We start from the raw sequence: 18,749 nt of genomic DNA on the forward strand, positions 1-18,749 counted from the left end.
CTCCCCATTCCACCACGTGGTCAACTGGCTGCATAGCGAGGAAGTGATCCCACCATGTCCACGCGGGTCCGCGAAGCTGCTGGATGGCAAAACAAACCTTGGCCACATCTGAACAAACTCCATTAAGCAGTGGGAATTTGGATTCCACCACTCTGAGCCATACAACAGCATCAAGGGGATCCTCTGCCCGAGTGAACAACAGCGGCTGAGTGCTGAGGAACTCCTGATAAGTGGCCGCTGCTGGGGGACGTTGATGGTGATCACCACCACCATAGGGCTGAGGTGGTGGCTGACGCTGAGCCAACTATCGCAGAATCTCATTCTGTTGAGCCATCAGTTCTTGCATGGTAGGAGGCGGCGGTGGTGGTGGAGGAATGTGCTCATTCTGTCCATGGCGCGCTCTTCCTGCCATCTGAAAATTTTGGACGTTCTGAAAATCATACTTCTGAAATCAAGGCTCGCACATAGTAAAAGATTTGAAAGGACAAAGTTTGTAAAATGCCAAACAATTCCTTGCATTTTTCATAAAAGACACTACATGACATAAATTTCCTTCATCACTTAAAGTTGACATCATCCATCATTCGTAAATCCAAAAGAGTTTTCTAACGGTTACAGCAGTGTCCAAAAGACTCAACTCTTTCTAGCCTAGTACCCCAAAGGCGCAAAAGCTAAGCTAGCTTCGAGGAGTTCTACTGTTGCACTCTTCTATCCCAACTTCTAAAACCTAATGGGCAAACAAGGCAACACTAGACTCGGGGGAAGGTGGTCTCCCTGGGACAGCGGTGTCCAAGCTGGATGCAGGCTCCGGCTCCTCTCCTCCCTCGATGTCAACATCCTCGTCGACCCCTTCGGCCTCCATGTCTTGGATTTCCTGATGATGCATATCCAGGTGCTGGATGGCTTCCTCAAGTTGTTGCTGAGTGTTCAGGAGCTGATCCTCGAGAACCTCGATGGTGTTCTCCCTGGCTCCTACTTGCTCCTCAAGCTCTTGAATCTGGGTGGCCATCTACTCCACCTGGAGGTCCTTCTCTACCAGCTCAGTGGACAGGTCTACCACAAGGCCCTCCCTGTTATCTAGGGTGATCTTGGTAGCCTCCACCAGGCCCATCAGCTGGGACATTGCTTCACCTCGCACTGCTTGCAGATGGTATAGGGCATTCATGCATCGCACCGTCAGGTGAGCAGTCTGCCCTGGGTAAAGAGCCCACACATCCTTGGCATGCTCCACTCGATCCTTCCACATTGGGTCGTCCTCCTTTTCAGCGGGGAACAAGCCAATGGGATGAGTGGACAGCTCCAAGGGGTGAAAGCCACAAAAGGTCATCAGTCCGTGGAGAGCAATGGCCTCAATAGTGTCTTCAGCCCGGTATCCGAAAGACTCAGAGTCCAACAAACGCCAGCCCGGCTGCAAGGGATGAGGCTCCAAGGTCATCCTCACCTTACAGCGGGGTACCCGGTGCTCCTCGAACAACTGCACCGCATACTGGGGAGGCGTCGTATAACCGGCTCCCTGCAGCACCTCCCACAAAATGCGGGGAAAACCCTCTCGCGCAAGTCTGTCCGTGTGGGAATGTGTGTTCCCTCCTTCCGAGGACCCATGAGAAGTCATCTGTGTAGGGGTAAGCGTATGCGAAAAAGAAAAAGAGTTAAGAAAGTAAAAGTGGATTGGGGCTTGGCTTTCTCAGGGTTATGTGGAGATCTGGGAGATACACTTAATCTTTTATTTCCGTGTCGCATAGCTTTTAAACTTTTGACCACTTAATAAGTAGTTTGATTAAAATGATGCATGCATGCTCGTCCTAAGCGACCTCACATCAACCTATAGGGAATAGAGAAATCCCCATCCCTTATAGTAGCCTGTAGGGCACATTCAAATAGCCACATAGCTACCCATCTAGTATCCTAAGGCTTCACGCTCTATGTCCATCCCTATCGCCTTACCGATCTATCCAACATTGGTTTCTAACAAGTTTTACTTTTTGAAAAGGATGGTAATTATGGTTTATTGATTCCTCTGTGGTGGTACAAGCTTCGATACCAGCTATGGCGGAACCGCCCAAATTATTCCAACTTAAGTGCCTAAGTCCCACCTTGAAGGCTAGACCACACTTAAATAGGAATAAAACATCAGTCCCTCGGATCTAGTCCGACGAGGCCACTAACAGGATCAAGTACCACGTACTCACTCGAAGGTGAGGCACAGAGCAAATACAATAAAGCATAAAACCATACATTAAGGAGTATTTAATTTATTACAACATCATCGGAGTTTATCCAAAGTAGTGATCATTGTTCGGAATGCAGCGGAATATAACTAACGGTAAAATAAACGGAGGGATGGGGAAGCCTGGCCCATCACTCCTCATGCTCCTCCTCGGCCGAGGTAGGGTCCCACTCGACTGTCCACCCCGGTGGCAAGATGGACGGCCAAGTCACGCCAGCAACCATGTCCTCCAGAGAACCTGTAAAAATTATGCCACAAGCAAGGCTGAGTATACTAATACTCAGCTAGACTTACCCGGTGTGAGGAGTCTACTCCTCTACCTCTAGACAGGCAGCTGTTTGGCTGAGCGGTTTGGTTTGCCAAAAGCACTAGCTGAGTCTAAAATCAAGTTTAGCTTTTCAAGTTTTAGTGTGACTCTCTTAAGACTAAATGTGTATCTATCTAATCATACATGGTATCAAGCATTTAGCAATCAACATCTTTTGCCAAGTCAACTCATTTCCACTTGTTACTCAATGTAGCAGCATGGATCAACCAGTCTCATTAGCTGCGAGAAGCAGACGATTCGAATCGAGTTTTTAAACCTTGCAAGGTAAACCTAAACACACGACGTGGCGAGGCACTCCGTCCCCACACACATCAACCGTCCCCATTGATTCCCTGGCAACAGATCAGGGCTCACTGCCTTGGCGTACAATGCCTCACTGACCCCAACTGCCGTCGTGCAGTGACCGCACTTGTACCCACCATAACCGGAATGGGAGACCACATCTCAGGTCGTGTGAGGGGCAAAGTCTGCGGGCAGGTTCACTCAGTTACTAGGCTTACCGATTTACCATATTTCTCGGCATGTGCTTAGTACGTTCAAACGCTTGACACACGGTACCACACCTTAATCCTTATTCCCATTTCCGTCTCGTAGACAACGCATCCCCATGGACCATTGTCCACAAACCATCATCAATACGATATATAAATGGATACAAGCAATTCCTGACCTCGCGCGAGTGCTAGAAAAATCACTCGACTTCTACCGAGAGCCCTAATTAGTAAAACATCTACTCGACCTAGCATACTAGTATCCATCTCAAAAGGAATCCTGAGTTCATGCAACTAAGTTTCCAAACAACTCCTACACTTAAGTGCATATTACAAACCTACAAACATTAAGTGCAGTAAAATAGCATATAGAATAGGTTATGCATAAATCCGGGGCTTGCCTTCCAAAGCTGGGGCAGGTAGATCCTCGATGGCAGGCTCTGGTGCTGGCTCCTGGACTACCTCCTGAGCAACTCCTTGCTTCGAAACGAGGATGTATTCCCCGTCACCGATATTACAGTCTATCGAATGCAATGAATAAGATATATGCATATTAATGATATGGCAATTTGTAAAGGCTATGCAGAGTAAAACAGTACTAAATTTAGTGGTACTCTAGGGTTTCCTTAGTTATCCTTAAGGGTTTTGTGCTTTCATTTTTTTGGGATTTTGAATGAACTTACAATCTTTAATTACATCTTTAGGTTTCATGAGATTCTTAGAAGGTTTTAGTTGTACATTATCTAGTTCTCCCAAAATTCCCCTTTTTCTTCCTATTGTGCTTCTTATTAAGTATTTTTGAACTATCATGGCTAGTTAACATTTTCCAAAAATGTTATAAAAAATGCAGTGGGTAAAAATTAACCTCTGTGGGTTATCCTAAAAATTTGAGGTTGAAATTAGTTTAGATACTCTTTGTGCAAAATTAACAAAAGTAAGGGTAAAAGGGCATTGTACACTATAGCTCTAATTTCTGTGTAGTTTCTAGGTCAACATTTATTTTTGCCAAGATTCCTAGGGGATAATAGGTCTTTGCATTAAAAATCACAGAAAAAAGACCTACTGGATATTTAGTTGTGATTTTCTAAAGTTAAATGCCAAAAAGGTACTTATAACTAACTTGTTATTTGAAAAATGTCAAACAACAGAACTTATATTTTTCCTAGATTCATAATAACATATTATTAGTTATCCCAAGTTTTGGGGTGGGTTCTCCCCAGGATTATTTTTCTAAGTTTTTTCTAAGTTTTCATTGTTTTCATGAAATAAAAGGTAGTGCATTTCTTTTGTACTAACAGAGGGTCCACCAAACTTTTCCAGTGAACTATGTTAAATAAGTGAGCTAGCAAAAATGTTTGGTTCTTATTTTAATCTTCCTTTTCTATTTTCATTAACTTTGAGCCACAATGAGTTTAAATGGTAAACCCTTCCTTAATTTGGTGTACTGAGGGGTGTATTATTTTTAAACAGGCTAGGGAGTGGTTAAGTACCTCTCTAATTTTTCTTAACCCTAATCTAAAAGTGTAGCTATTTTTCCCTTCTTTATTCATCCTTTGGTCAGTTTACTAATTAAATCTAAACTTTAAAATCTTCTGCAATACTTAGGCCATGTTCGGTTACTAGTGGATTTTGGGGGATTGAAGGGGATTAAATCCCCTCCTATTCAAAATTGAATAGGAGGGGATTTAATCCCCTTCAATTCCCTCCAATCCCCTAGCAACCGAACAAACCCTTAGGGTGTTTTGTATTTTTCCTAAGTAGTTCTTTTTATTTAGAACCTAGCAAAATTGGTTTGACTAGATTTTGGTTGAAAAAACTGAAGTTATGAATTTTACAAGCTCTGTTTACATTTAAATGAATAATGTTTAAAAGGTTTTACAAAAAACCAGTTTACACGGAGGACCCTGGGCTTTTCCTAAACCAATACTTTAACTTATGCCCCTGCGGAACTATTCACCTGAGTCTCTGACTATTCAAACCCCCCCCCCCCCCCCCACTTCTTCTCATTTCTCCCCGAGATCCCTCCCCCCTTTGAAACAGTAACCGCGGCAGTAAACAGGGCGGCGCGGCTTACCAGCGGCGAGGGAGGTCCGGCGAAGGGTGGGGTTAGCTCTGGGAAGTCCTAGCGGTCACGTCGAGGTATGGCTCGTCGACGGTGATGGCCGGAATCGGTTGGGCCACGTGCGCGGGCGGGCGGGCTCGTCGGCGGCGTGTGCTCTGGCCTGCTCACGGCGGTAGAGTTCAATCCAAGGGCACAGGGAGCTTCACGGGGTGCTAAGGGAACTACCCGTGCAAGGAATCGAAGAAAGACTCACCGTGGAGCTCGGTCTACGTACGCCGGCGGTCAGGTGAAGTCCGGCGACGTCGATCCAGGGTCTCCAGCAAAGTAGAGCTCGATTCCTGGCTCTGGAAGCTTCACCGAGGTACGTAGAGGCTATCCCGAGGGTCGGACGGGGCGGGGAATAGCTAGGGTGGCCGGTCTACGATGGTCGGGTCTCGGGCGGCCGCTGGCACGCCGTGCGCAGAGCGATCGCCGGTGATCTTGCAGTCCGGCGAGGTTGAGAGCGAGCGGGGGCATACGGTCGAGGCCTCGGTCGGCTTTATAGGCGCGCGCGGGGCCGAGCGCTTTGGCGTGCTCTGGCGCGCCAGAACGCGTCAAACACGTGGGCGTTTGCTTCTGCCTCTGTTCAAATGCTTGCAGGGATCACAAACGTGCGAATCTCGCCAAGGGTCTTGTGCAAATCTCTTCCTGGCACCTAGGGCTAGCTTTTATGTGTGAGTTCCGACAGGAGATATGCCCTAAGTCACAAGATATGGGGGCGCCAAGTCAGTGCTGTCGGCACTGTTCAACCCGAGACAAAACTCATGTCAAAAGGTCTTGGCTTCGGTTCAAACTTTTCTAGTGTGTTCCTTAGGTAATTTGGCTCCTTTTTGTTATTTAGACCATGTGGTTTGGGCGCCATCAAATAGGTGAACACTTCTGATCTCTAGATTAGGGTTCATTTTTGACTTAGAGAAAATGTGAGTTACTCTATAGTGTCCTCCACTTGGGGGCTGATTTGGGGTCTTTGAGGGGTCTTTTTGTAATATTTCCCTTACTGTATTTTGTAGATATATTAATGTACTTAAACTTTGGTAAAGGGGTTAAGTCATGAAATGTTCATTTGCTTACCCTTTCCATCAATCCAGTGTTTGGGGGCTAAAGGCTCAAGAGGGGGGTCTAGGGTTTGAGCCTCTTTTGCCCAAGGTGAGAATTGCATAAAGTTCTTGGGTATTGCTTTTTTCATGAACATTCCTTAGTTAATCCATGGTTTCCAAAGTTTTGGTGCTCCTTCTCCTCCACTCAAACACATGTGATAACAGGTCATGAGTGCTTGTATTGAGCCAGGGCCTTGGGTAACACCTGGGGTGTTACATATGCTGGATAGAGTATTGCTTCAAAGGCATTTAGTGTTCCACGACCAATGATTGCATTGTAATGATATTCCATGTCAACAATGTCAAAGACGACCTGTTCAGTTCTTGTGTTATGAACAAAGCCGAAGGTAACTAGCATTGTGATTTTGCCGAGTGTTGTAATTTGTCTTCCTCCGAAGCCACATAGAGGATGTGTAGCATCATGAATCTAGTCTTCTGGCTCTTGCATTTGCCTGAAGGCCTTAGCAAATATGATATCCGCTGCGCTGCCTGTATCAACTAGAACATTATGGACCAAAAAACCCTTGATGACACAAGATATGACCATAGAATCATTGTGAGGATAATCTTTGAACTGAAGGTCCTCTTGGGAGAAGGTAATTGGGATGTGGGACCATTTTGATTTGATGAAGGGTCCCTACACCCCAACATGTTGTACCCTTCTCTGTGCTTCCTTCTTCTGCTTCTTGTTGGCTGGCTCTGAACCTGAACCGCATGTTATCGGAAGCACCAGCAGCTTCGTAGCCGAAGATACTTAAGCTTGGTTGTTGAACGAAGCCATCAGCTTAGTCAGTGGAAGTGAGTTCACCAGAGGTGGGTGCCAATGTTGGAGACTTGTTCTCAATTGCTATGAATTAAGAACAAGGCAACACAAAAAATGGGTTAAAGTTTAATATCCTTCATCCTTCGAAACATTATTTCCCTGAGGATATAACGATCTTCGGATGAAGGTCATGAAGGACATACCTTCATGATCATAGTATACTAAGATGAAAGACGAAGCATACGAAACATGGGAAACAACATGAATAATGGAATGATGTTATAATATACATTTACTGTAACTTAATCATGAATGAATATAAACAATATTGAATTACATTTATACCTTCGGCTTGACAGAAGGTAAAAATCCAAGTGTGACATGTGAGTGAATACAAGTCACGTGAACAGTACATGGATACTGTTCATCTATTTATAGGCACAGGGCGCAGCCTATGTGGATTAACATTTGTGTCCTTTACAACCGGTTACAATCATGACACAAATTATCATGGGCCAACTGGTCTTTTCATCTTTAAGTCGGTGCACCTGAAGGTACGCTATGAAGCTCCCTGATTGGTAGCTTCGGCACTACTTCTGTTTTGATCTTCCGAAGGTGTTTCTTCTCACAGGACCTTCGATGACGAAGCAGACCCCCAACACTGAGCCCCGACCATAAGTGAGCTCACCCTTGTAAATATTTTGATCAGAGGGTGATGACAAAGACATCGCAGATGACGTTGATGAATATTGAGTCTAACGATGCGCCAGTCACCTTCCTGTGGAAGAGTGTCCATGTTTACTTATGTCGTACTTTGATAATGAAACTTGTTAAGATACTATGATCTAGATGATGTAATAAAGTTACTCTACTCCCTTTTACGCCTTTATTGCATTGTATTTTGATATATATACACTTGTGACGTCAACATGTGTGTGGAAAATGGATCCTCGCACACATATGCTATGCATTCGGTTTTGCCCCCAAACTGGGTGTGGTAGAAGTGGTATCAAAGCTATGCTGACTCTAGGTCGTTAGACTAGTTAGAAATGGAAAGCCTAGTCTCACTACACCAAAATAAGCAACTTCCGAGAGGCAAATAACTTCATACGGTTTCTTTTCAAAACCGTAGGAAATTAATAATTTCCGAGCGGCAACTAGTGCCTCTCGAAAGTTAAGTTAACTTCCGACGGCCGGCCAAGAGCCTCTCGGAAGTTTAGTTAACTTCCGAGAGGCCGTCGGAAGTTAAGTTAACTTCCGACGGTTGGTCTATAGCCTCTCGGAAGTTACATATTCAGGCGTTGACCGATCCGGGTATGCCTTAACTTCCGACGGTTTTGCACATGGCCTCTCAGAAGTTAACAATTTTAGGCTAACGGCGCGCGCCCGTCTCTGTACGTCTCACATTTTGCAGCGCCCGCTACGCCGTCTCCACCGCCGCCTGCTCGCCGGAACTCGCCCCCGCGCGCCACCGCCGCCTGCTCGCCCCCGCGCGCCCGCCTGCTCGCCGGAATGCGCCGCCGCGCTCGCCCGGCCTGCTCTCCGCGCGTTCCCGCGCCTCCACCACCGCCTGCTCGCCGCGCGCCCGCCTGCTCGCTCCACCGCCGCCCGCTCGCCGCGCGCCCGCCTGCTCGGCCGGCGCTCGCTCGCTCCACCGCCGCCTGCTCGTCCGCCGGCGTGCCCGTCTGCTCGGCCGCCTCCCCGCCGCCGGGTGCTCAGCCGCCCCACATCCCGTCGTCTCCGTTCCGCCCCGCCCGCTACTCGCCCGGCCCGGCTCCGCCAGTCACCGTCGTCGCTTCAGGTAACTACTTCCGAGTATTTATATTATATTTTTTATATTAAATATGCTAACTTCCGAGAGTTAACTATTTTTAAACCGTAGAAAGTTATGTTAATACGGTTAATTAACTTAATAAGCTAGGTGGTGCATGTAATTGAATTATGTTAGTCTCTTGTTTGTTGTGTGTTAGTAATATTTTTGCAAAATTGTCGTAGTGTTGTGAAACCTATGTGTCGCCCATTCCGGATAGGCACGAGTCACATGATATATACACATATGACTCGTATTGGTCCAAAATTGTCCCTTTTTGGACAGCCTGTTAGTGGATGATAGAGCTATGGATTTATGACGATGACGGGTCCGAACGAGATTTCGGTGACATAACCCTGTTGTTCTCTATTGCACCATTTATGGGCATGCAAATGGAGAACAATGGGGTTATGCTGCTGAAATTTCATTCGGACTCGTTGCTCGTCATAAATCATTGCTCTATCGGTCACTCATGGGTGGGTTTAGGAACTATCTTTTCCTATAAATGTAGTGACACGATCGATATGCGTTTAGTACCGGAAAAAATTTATGAATCATGTGTTCTACTATTTTTGAATCTGTCGTGATGTTACTTGTTTGAAGGTACTCGATTTTCGATAACGTCATCGACTCGAGCTAGGTGACGGTTCAGAGGGGAGGTTCGTCGAGGTCTGCTGCTCGTAGCTCCCGTCTCTCTACTCAGGATACTGCAGAAGTTGAGCAACTACGAGAAGAGCTTAGGCAACATCAGGAGCGGCAAAGGGTTCAGGAGGAATACTTGAGGCAGCATGCTGCTCAACAAGAATACTATGCTACTCAGTTTCAACAACAGCAAGCACTGATACAAGTAAGTTCAAAAAGATCATTCATTTTAAGTTATGTATTGATTTAAAACACTGACATTAATGTGTTCGGAAATTTGGTAGCAACTAGCACAAGCCCAAGGGATACAGTTTCCGATGGCCCCCCCACCTCCACCTTCCATACATTTTCCTTGGCCTTCACCTCCACCTCCACCTACCGAACATCAGGTATGCAAATTTATCATAATTTACTTGTTACATTACGATGTAACTCCGTGAATGTCATTTGTATAGGTATATGAGACTCCTCCAGCTACCTTGCCGGCGTAGCAACAAGATGATGGGCTAGACTTTGTCAATACGCTCTTCGCGAGTGGAGGTAGCGAGCATCACTCTTCGATATTTCCTGATGTTGATCGACAGTAGTGGGCTTCCATTCGATGTGTTTTGTGAGACTTCAAACTTGTGTCTTGTGAGACTTGTGAATTCTTATGTCGAGGTGGATTTGACTTGTGAGACTTGTGTCTTTAGAGACTTGTGAATTCTTATGTTATTATTATGTATGTGAGATGTTATATGTGATATGTTGTGTATTGTGGCTGTTATATATATTTGTTATGTATGCAATGTGTTGAATTGCCAAAAACAAATTGTATATTAAGTGCTGGTCAATTTAACTTTCGAGAGGAGTGGAAAACTCTCGGAAGTTAGTGGTTAACTTCCGAGAGGCCGTCGGAAGTTATTCCGCGAACGGCGTTAGTCCGTGCTGGACGGCGTCAGCACTTAACTTCCGAGAGTCCGTCGGAAGTTAGCCTAACTTCCGACTAATTTGTTCCGACGGGCTAACTTCCGACGGTTTCGGCTAACTTCCGACGGTTTAGATAACTTCCGAGAGTTTTGCGCTAACTTCCTACGGTTTAGGCCCTTGGAAGTTAAGTATTTTGGTGTAGTGTCTATTCAAAACATGATTATTTTGTTCTTACAAAATTAATTTATTAATCTTACCTCTTTCAAATTCAACTAAGTTGACATTTTCTCTTGTAGATGGTGCGTACAATCCAAACCACCCGAACCAACACCAACTACATCCCTCCGCCACGGCAGGTTCCCGTCTACCCAGTGGTAGTCGAGGAAATCCCTGTGGATCTCCCTCGCATTCGTGTGGAGAATGGAGTTATTCTAGAGGACAGCTTGGAGGAGTGTCTGCCTACGCCCACCTCGTTGGCAGAATCACTAGCCTTCGCAGCTGGATCTTCATCTTCAGCACTGCCAGCACCAGCAGTCCAAGCCCCTGCTCCCAGAGGCAACGACCCGAACGACTCTGGTGATGATGATGAAGACGACGAAGAAGAAGAAGAGGAGGAGGAGAACATCAATGAGGAAGCCAACGGTGAACAGCAGGACCACTTTGTGGGGATATGGCCTATCACCGAACATTATACATCAATGTTCGAGACGGGGCACTTCCCTAACCTGTTGTATGATGTTCTGCATGCGTTGGGAACCTAAGTCCGACCCTATATGAGACAAGGCGAGTGTACGAGCCCCCTCGGGCTTTCTACTACATCACTCGCATTCATGTTAGGGTGATGGATGCAGGTGATAGAGGGTTCAGGACTCTATCAGCTCATGAGTCTCTGACGCTGCTATCCACCTACGCTGCTTCAGTCAGCGATGCTGCTAGGCGAACTCTGTGGTCCCTCAGCCACACTTACTGGTAGCAGCTGCACAATACAAAGTAGCATCTTCATGTGCATCTTCGTGGGGAAAGCCATACCAACATTATTCCAGGTGGAGCTGGAGAAGATCGCCTCAACACCCTAGTTGGTGTGGTGGCAGGTATTAACACCGACTTGGACAGTGCTACCCTAGACCTCTCCAGGGCACATTTGGAGCTAGAAGATGCACACGCAAGGATTGCAGCCCTAGAAGCTCAACTAGAAGGAAGGGATCCCCCTGAAGCTCAAGTCCCTGCCATGGCGTTGTCCTCTCCCTACAAGAGGATCCGCTATGGAGAACCAGGATCCATCACCAGGCTGCTATTGATTTTTAGTTATACTGTAATAAGATAGTTTACATGTTAGACGATGAACACCTTCCTTTTATACTACTATGCTTATAATAATAACAACCATGTGATGGTGTTGTTTGAAATGTTTGATTTGGATTTGTTTGCTTGAGCGCAATGGTCTATGGAATGATGGCCATAAGCACATAAAAATAAACTTAACTTTAATAATAAGCTATTCCACCTAGAATCTTTCCTCTAGTCCTTACTTACCTACGAATCGCACTTTATAACCAACCAGACGGTGAACACTCGCTCAAGTCCCAGGAACCACCAAAACCAGCGTGTTGGTCAGCAATTGCCACCACCACCACGAAATCCCAACATGGAGCAATTCATCGCAGCACAAATGCAGCTTCTGCAAGGACTCACTGCTTCTGTACAGTAGATTCAGCAAAATCAGCAGAACCAGCATCAACAGCAGAATGCACCCAAGCTAGAGATAAGCACCTAGATTTTATGAGCCACCACCCGCCTGCTTTCTCTCATGTGGTTGACCCCTTGGATGCCGATGACTGGCTTAAGGTTATCGGGAAGAAACTGGACATCACCCAGTGTAATGACCGAGAGATGGTCTTGTACGCTTCGGGAAGACTTGAAGGTGTCGCGTCTGACTGGTGGGATGCCTTCACCGCGGCACATGCTAATGTTGACACCATAACTTGGCAGGAATTCCAAGTGAACTTTCGTGCCCACCATATTCTCTTGGGAATAATGAAGCTCAAGAAGGAGTTCCTATCCCTCCCACAAGGGAACATGTATGTTAGTGAGTATCATGATCGCTTCACCCAGCTTCCACGCTACGCCCCAGAAGAAGTGGACACTGACGAGAAGCGCCAAGAACGTTTCTTGGAAGGCTTGATTGGGCCTTTAAACTATCAGCTGGAGCCATAGCTTTCCCAACTTCCAGACTTTGCTTAACAAGGCAATTGGCCTTGAAAGCAAAAGAGTTGTCTAATCATAAGAGAAAATTTCAAGGACAGTCTAGCAGGAATACCCTTCAAAACAACTCTCAAGGTTCTCAGTTTCGCTCCGAAAATCAGAGTGGGAACAACAACTACCAAGTACAACGCTCTAGACAACAAGGCCAGAGGAGCAACCAATATCAGAACTAGCAGATGAACAACATTCAGACCGATCAAAGGTCTAGCGGTCATCAGCAGAATCGTCAAGGAAGTGTCGTTAACACACCAGCCAAAAACAACAGCACAAATACTCTAGTCCAACCCAATGGTTGTTTCATGTGTGGCGAACTTGGCCACTATGCTAACAACTGTCCAAGGTGCAATCAACAGACAGCCCAGAAGAACAGCAACTAGAGGACTGATCAGAATACACCTACTCGTGGATCTGCACAAAACAAGACTTCGTAGAACCAGAGTAATGGAAGAGTTAATCACATGACAGCAGATTCAGTTCCTGAGGATGCTGACGTGGTGTATGGTATGTTTCTTATTAACTCTATACCTACATCAGTTTTATTTGATTCTGGAGAATCTCGCTCCTTCATAACAAAGTCATTTGTGGAAAAGAATAATATACCAAACTATCCCTTGAAGAAGAAACTATTAATTCGATCACCGGGAGGTGAACTCACCCACTCATGCCCTCAGACTAAGATTGAAATTAGAGGCCTAAGCTTTTTAGTAGAGCTGATAATCCTAGAATCAAGTGGAATCGATGTGATACTTGGAATAGACTACTTAACCAAGTATGATGGGGTAATATCTTGTGGTAAGTGGATGGTTACATTAACCAGACCGCAAGGAGAAAGAATTGAAGTCAATGTCAGTATGCCAGCAACAGCAGAAGCAATGGTAAATCAATTGGAGGAGAAATCTTTGGAAAACATCAGAATAGTGTGTGAATACCCAGACGTATTTCCAGAAGAATTACCAGGTATGCCAGCTGATCGTGATATAGTTTTCTATTGAATTATACCCGGAACTACACCAATTTCAAAAAGAGCTTACCGAATGGATGTCATAGATTTAATTGAACTGAAGAAGCAGATAGAATAATTACTATAAAAAGGTTATATTCGCCCCAAATCGTCTCCATGGGGAGCCCCAGTTCTATTTGTAAACAAGAAATATGGTTCAAGGAGAATGTGTGTCGACTATAGAAGCTTGAACGAAGTAATGATTAAGAACAAATACCCGTTACCTCGGATTGAAGATCTGTTTGATCAGATGAGAGGAGCTTAAGTATTCTCAAAAATAGATCAAAGATTAGGCTATCATCAGTTGAAGATTTGAACCGAAGATATACCTAAAACAACCTTCACTACAAGATATGGGCTATATGAGTTTTTGGTCATGTCTTTTGGATTGACTAATGCACCGGCTTACTTTATAAACCTGATGAGTAAAGTATTCATGGAATACCTCGACCAGTTTTTTGTGGTATTCATCGATGGCATACTTGTATACTCTCAGAATGAAGAAGCACATGAAGATCACCTAAGATTAGTTCTACAGAAGCTTCGTGACAATCAGTTGTATGCGAAATTTTCTAAGTGTGATTTTTGGCTGAAGGAAGTCGCTTTCCTAGGTCATATTATCACTGATGGAGGAATCAAGGTAGACCCCAGTAAAATAAGTGAAATACTAAATTGGAAATTGTAACACCCCTGGTGTTACTAGCACTAAAAATTGAGCATGACATCATATGCATTGACATTTCATTTTGTTGTTACACCTAGGATGCATCCACTAGGTAAAATTTCAAAACAAGTTGTGATGTGGTGACTTGAAGTATGCTTAACCCTAGGGTAGGGTACTTAACCCTAGGATTAGGGCATATAGGTAATAGTAAGCCAAAATGAGTAATAACTCAAAAGTCATTGGAAATAATCATAAGAAATCAAGAGTGATGGATTTGAATGCCACAAAACCCTAAAGTGCTCAAAACCCTAAAAGAAACCCTAGACAACCCTAAATTGTACCCTAGGGGGTAAATTCAAATTATATACATTTTTAGACCAAAGTGCAAGTATCATAGTGATAGAACCTCAAAAACCAAGTAACTTTTACATCGAAGGATTTTCATGTAGTGTGAAGTAATTTGGACATAATTGCAAAAAGACCCAAGAAACCCTAAGTGGCTAACCCTGAATTTCAGTGAGATTAGGCCAACTTTGGAGCTCTGTATCTATGAATTCATAAGAACTTTGCTAGGAGAACGGTGGTTTTTCAGGTCTGACATGGTTAAAGAGACGGATGAAAAAGTTCAATGGATAAGGCACAACTTGAAAGAGGCACAAGCTCGACAAAAAAATTATGCGGATAAACGACACCAACCTTTAGTCTTTCAAGTCAATGATCATGTATACCTGAAAGTATCACCGATGAAGGGTGTTAACCGATTCGAGGTAAAAGGAAAATTGGCACCCCGGTATATTGGCTCGTTTTCTATTCTTGAACGATACGGACCAGTAGTATACAGACTTCAACTGCCTGAGTCATTATCTACGGTACATAACGTGTTCCATGTATCTCAGTTAAAGAAGTGCCTTCGGATTCCTGATCGAACCATCGATGTGGTGGATGTTGCTTTGGAACCAGATTTGACTTATTCAGAACATCCCATTCGAGTTTTGGATCAGAAGAACCGAATCACTCAAAAAAGGACCCTCAAGTTCTATAAGGTACAATGGAACCAGCATAGTGAAGATGAAGCTACCTGGGAGACTCAAGATTTCTTGGAGAGGAATTTTCCTAGGTTTTTAGCTTCATGTAACCTGTAAGATATGTATACCTAATTGTAAAGTTGTAATACACCCCATACCACCCCTGCTCTGTAAGACAAATAAGGAAATAAAGATGTGATGTGTTTCCTTTTCCACTACTTACCATAGGACCTTAAATCTCGGGACGAGATTCTTTTATGGGCGGAAGGATGTAACACCCCTGGTGTTACTGCCACTAAAAATTGAGCATGACATCTTATGGATTGACATTTCATTTTGTTGTTACACCTAGGATGCATCCACTAGGTAAAATTTCAAAACAAGTTGTGATGTGGTGACTTCAAGTGTGCTTAACCCTAGGGTAGGGTACTTAACCCTAGGATTAGGGCATATAGGTAATAGTAAGCCAAAATGAGTAATATCTCAAAAGTCTTTGGAAATAATCATAAGAAATAAAGAGTGATGGATTTGAATGGCACAAAAACCCTAAAGTGCTCAAAACCCTAAAAGAAACCCTAGAAAACCCTAAATTGTACCCTAGGGGGTAAATTCAAATTCTATACATTTTAGACCAAAGTGCAAATATCAAAGTGATAGAACCTCAAAAACCAAGTAACTTTTCCATTGGAGGATTTTCATGTAGTGTGAAGTAATTTGGACATAATTGCAAAAAGACCCAAGAACCCTAACTGGCTAACCCTGAATTTCAATGAGATTAGGCCAACTTTGGACCTCTGTATCTCTGAATTCATAAGAATTTTGCCCTGGGTCAATACATCAAAATTGTAGAGCTATGACAGGAGTACAACTTTGATTAAGTGATTAAGCATTGGTGCTATACAAAAATTGGATATAATTAGACTCAAAGTCTGGTTGTCAGTCAACCTAGGAACTAAATTTTGACTGACCATGAAAACAGATGAACTTGAGATCGAATTTGAGTTGGATCCAGTGGTTATTTGAGTATGGTTGCTATAGCAAAGTCACAGCTGGATTATAGATCAACAACTTTGTTACAGATGGATTAACACATTGTCACATAAAAATTAGAGAATGAAGGCATCTAACTCACTCTGTCAGACGCTCTGATGAAGATCACCATGGTACAGTAACAGAAAGATCTTCAGGTGCAATGCACCTCACCGCCGGTGATCTGCCACCGCAATTCGCACCCACCTAGGAGATTCGTGCCACGAGAGAGGTAGATAACGTCGAGGCAGGGTGAAAATATCAGAGGAGGGGTGAATCCGGTCGCTGGCCGGACCGGCCGTCGTGTCCCGCCGCGGTCAGTCGCGCTGGCATCACCGGAGCTCACCGTTCTCCGGCCGTGCCACGTGCTTAGGAATGTTACCACGTCGCAGTGAACCATAATAGGGAGTCTGTCCATCGTCGGAGGCTTTGCCTCAGTGAAAGCCACGATAGCGCTCGCGCTAGTGACTTCCTCTTCTCTCCGGCCGCCAGCGCTTCCCTTCCAAATTCGGAGCCACCGCTCAAAGCCTCTATAAATTGATGCCCTAGCCTACTCCGCTAGGTTGTTAGGCGCCTAGTGCACCAGCCCTCGCCTCCGATTAGCCACCGTAGCGCCTCAATTTGGGATTTCCCCCAATTCGGTTCTCCATGCCGCCGTGAGCCACCGTGTCGTGGACTGTCATCTCCAAGTCTGCTCTCGTCCTCCTTACCCTCGTTTCAGCACCCTTGCATGCTAGGAATGCTTATTGGCCCAACCAATTGAACTAGACCACTCTAGATCGTCGGGAACACCTCAGGTTGTCCTCGGTTTTCGCTGTCACCATGGACAGAGGGATTTTGGGCCAGAATCGTGCAATTGATGGAGGAATTAGGGTCGCCGGGGGTGGAATTAGGTGTCGACCAAGTGAGCAGCCTAGTCGTTGCGCATCCTGGCCAGTACAAGTTCACTGGAGGGCGCCCTCACCGCTGTTCACCGTCGTGGACTTGACGCGGAAAATAAATAGAAGTTAGAGGGACTTCGTGCAAACGTCAGAGACCCAAGTGAATAGTGGAAAGGATTCTTTACGGGTTTTCGAATAGCCAAGATCCTCTGTGCAAAGTCGCCAGTGCGGGGGCGCGCGGGGGCGCGTTTCCCCGTTGGTGGGCTGACCTGGGCTGATTTAAGCTCGTCACTATTCATTATTTTCCTTTTTCTTTTTCTGCCAGGCTTAGGAAATTTATAGAAAATTCTAGAAAAATGATAAAATCATGGGACCAATTTTACTAGACTCCTAAATTCCTTTAGGATTTAATAAAATTAGTTCCAAGATTTTTTTAGTCCCAACAATGAATTTTTTAGCAATTAAGGATGCCTAAATCTAGTCTTTTAGAATTTTAGAACTAAATTGGTAGCTCCAAAAATCATAAATCTTTTTGGGTAAGCTTAATAGGATAATTAAAGCCCTTGGGTAAAGTCTGGCATGTTTTGGACATTGTTTGATCCTAAACCCAAAACCTAAGATTCCTAAGGTAGAATTTGCTTAACCCTAATAGGGTACTAACATAGGAAACCCTAGTGACTCAGATGTACCTTGAAGGAAAGTTATATTCAAGACACAAATTAATGTGTTTCTATTGCATATTCATAGCATCACATGAGCATTCATGTATATGTATTGTTATATATAGAAAACGAAGAAGAAGTGATTGTCGAAGAAGAAACTGCCCCACAAGCTGAAATTCCATCTATCGAGAACAGTTTCTACTTTAACATTTGTGGAACAGATCCCGAGCCTCCTACAACACAAGGCAAGCCCCGGTGCATTTACCCCTTCCTTGTTGTTTTAAACTCTTTATCACTTGAAATGATAGGAGTTGGGTGCTAAACAATTACTGCATTTCCTTCCTTGAAATTGATTACCATTCCTTGATACATATTTTACTTAAAAAGTTTTCTGATGCTTAGTCTTGCTTTAGAAGACAAAATGTTTTGTTTTAGACAAAAGATGATGCTTCAGATGGGATGGGATGTTTTCAAAAATAAAACTTGATGGTGAATCTATCATGGTCGTGATGGGTTCAACATTGGAAAAGATGTACCTCTGCCAGGTACCAAACTTTGGGTGCAGGCGAGCCTCAAAAAGGAGTTGGGGCGCATGGGCGAGCGACGTGGCCGGTCTCCACGGTGGGTGCGTGGACGTGGGCCAGCGGCGGTTGCGGAGAAGATGGAGTTGACAAGGGGACCCCACGACGTAGCGAGAGAGAGCGAGTGCGCGGGCGACAGGTCCACGGCGCTGACAAGGCAGGCCCGTAGCACAGAGAGAGAGAGAGGGCACGAGAGCGTGCAGGCGTGGGCTGTCGCTGACAGGTGGGACTCATCTATCAGGCGGAGCAGGCGCGTGAGCGCGCGGCCTGGCTGGGC

The 18,749-nt window shown here is 44.9% G+C and overlaps 1 long non-coding RNA gene across 1 annotated transcript; it reads left to right on the top strand.

The window, feature by feature from the left end:
* The first annotated feature begins 9,475 nt into the window (after positions 1 to 9,475).
* Positions 9,476 to 10,136, top strand: LOC103644941 (uncharacterized). Its single transcript, XR_002266742.1, has 2 exons — positions 9,476 to 9,664; positions 9,744 to 10,136. It is a non-coding gene; the product is annotated as an uncharacterized lncRNA (long non-coding RNA).
* The last annotated feature ends 8,613 nt before the right edge of the window (positions 10,137 to 18,749 follow it).

This window comes from Zea mays, chromosome 1 (genome assembly GCF_902167145.1).
Source record: "Zea mays cultivar B73 chromosome 1, Zm-B73-REFERENCE-NAM-5.0, whole genome shotgun sequence".
In the NCBI taxonomy this organism is placed as follows: domain Eukaryota; kingdom Viridiplantae; phylum Streptophyta; class Magnoliopsida; order Poales; family Poaceae; genus Zea; species Zea mays.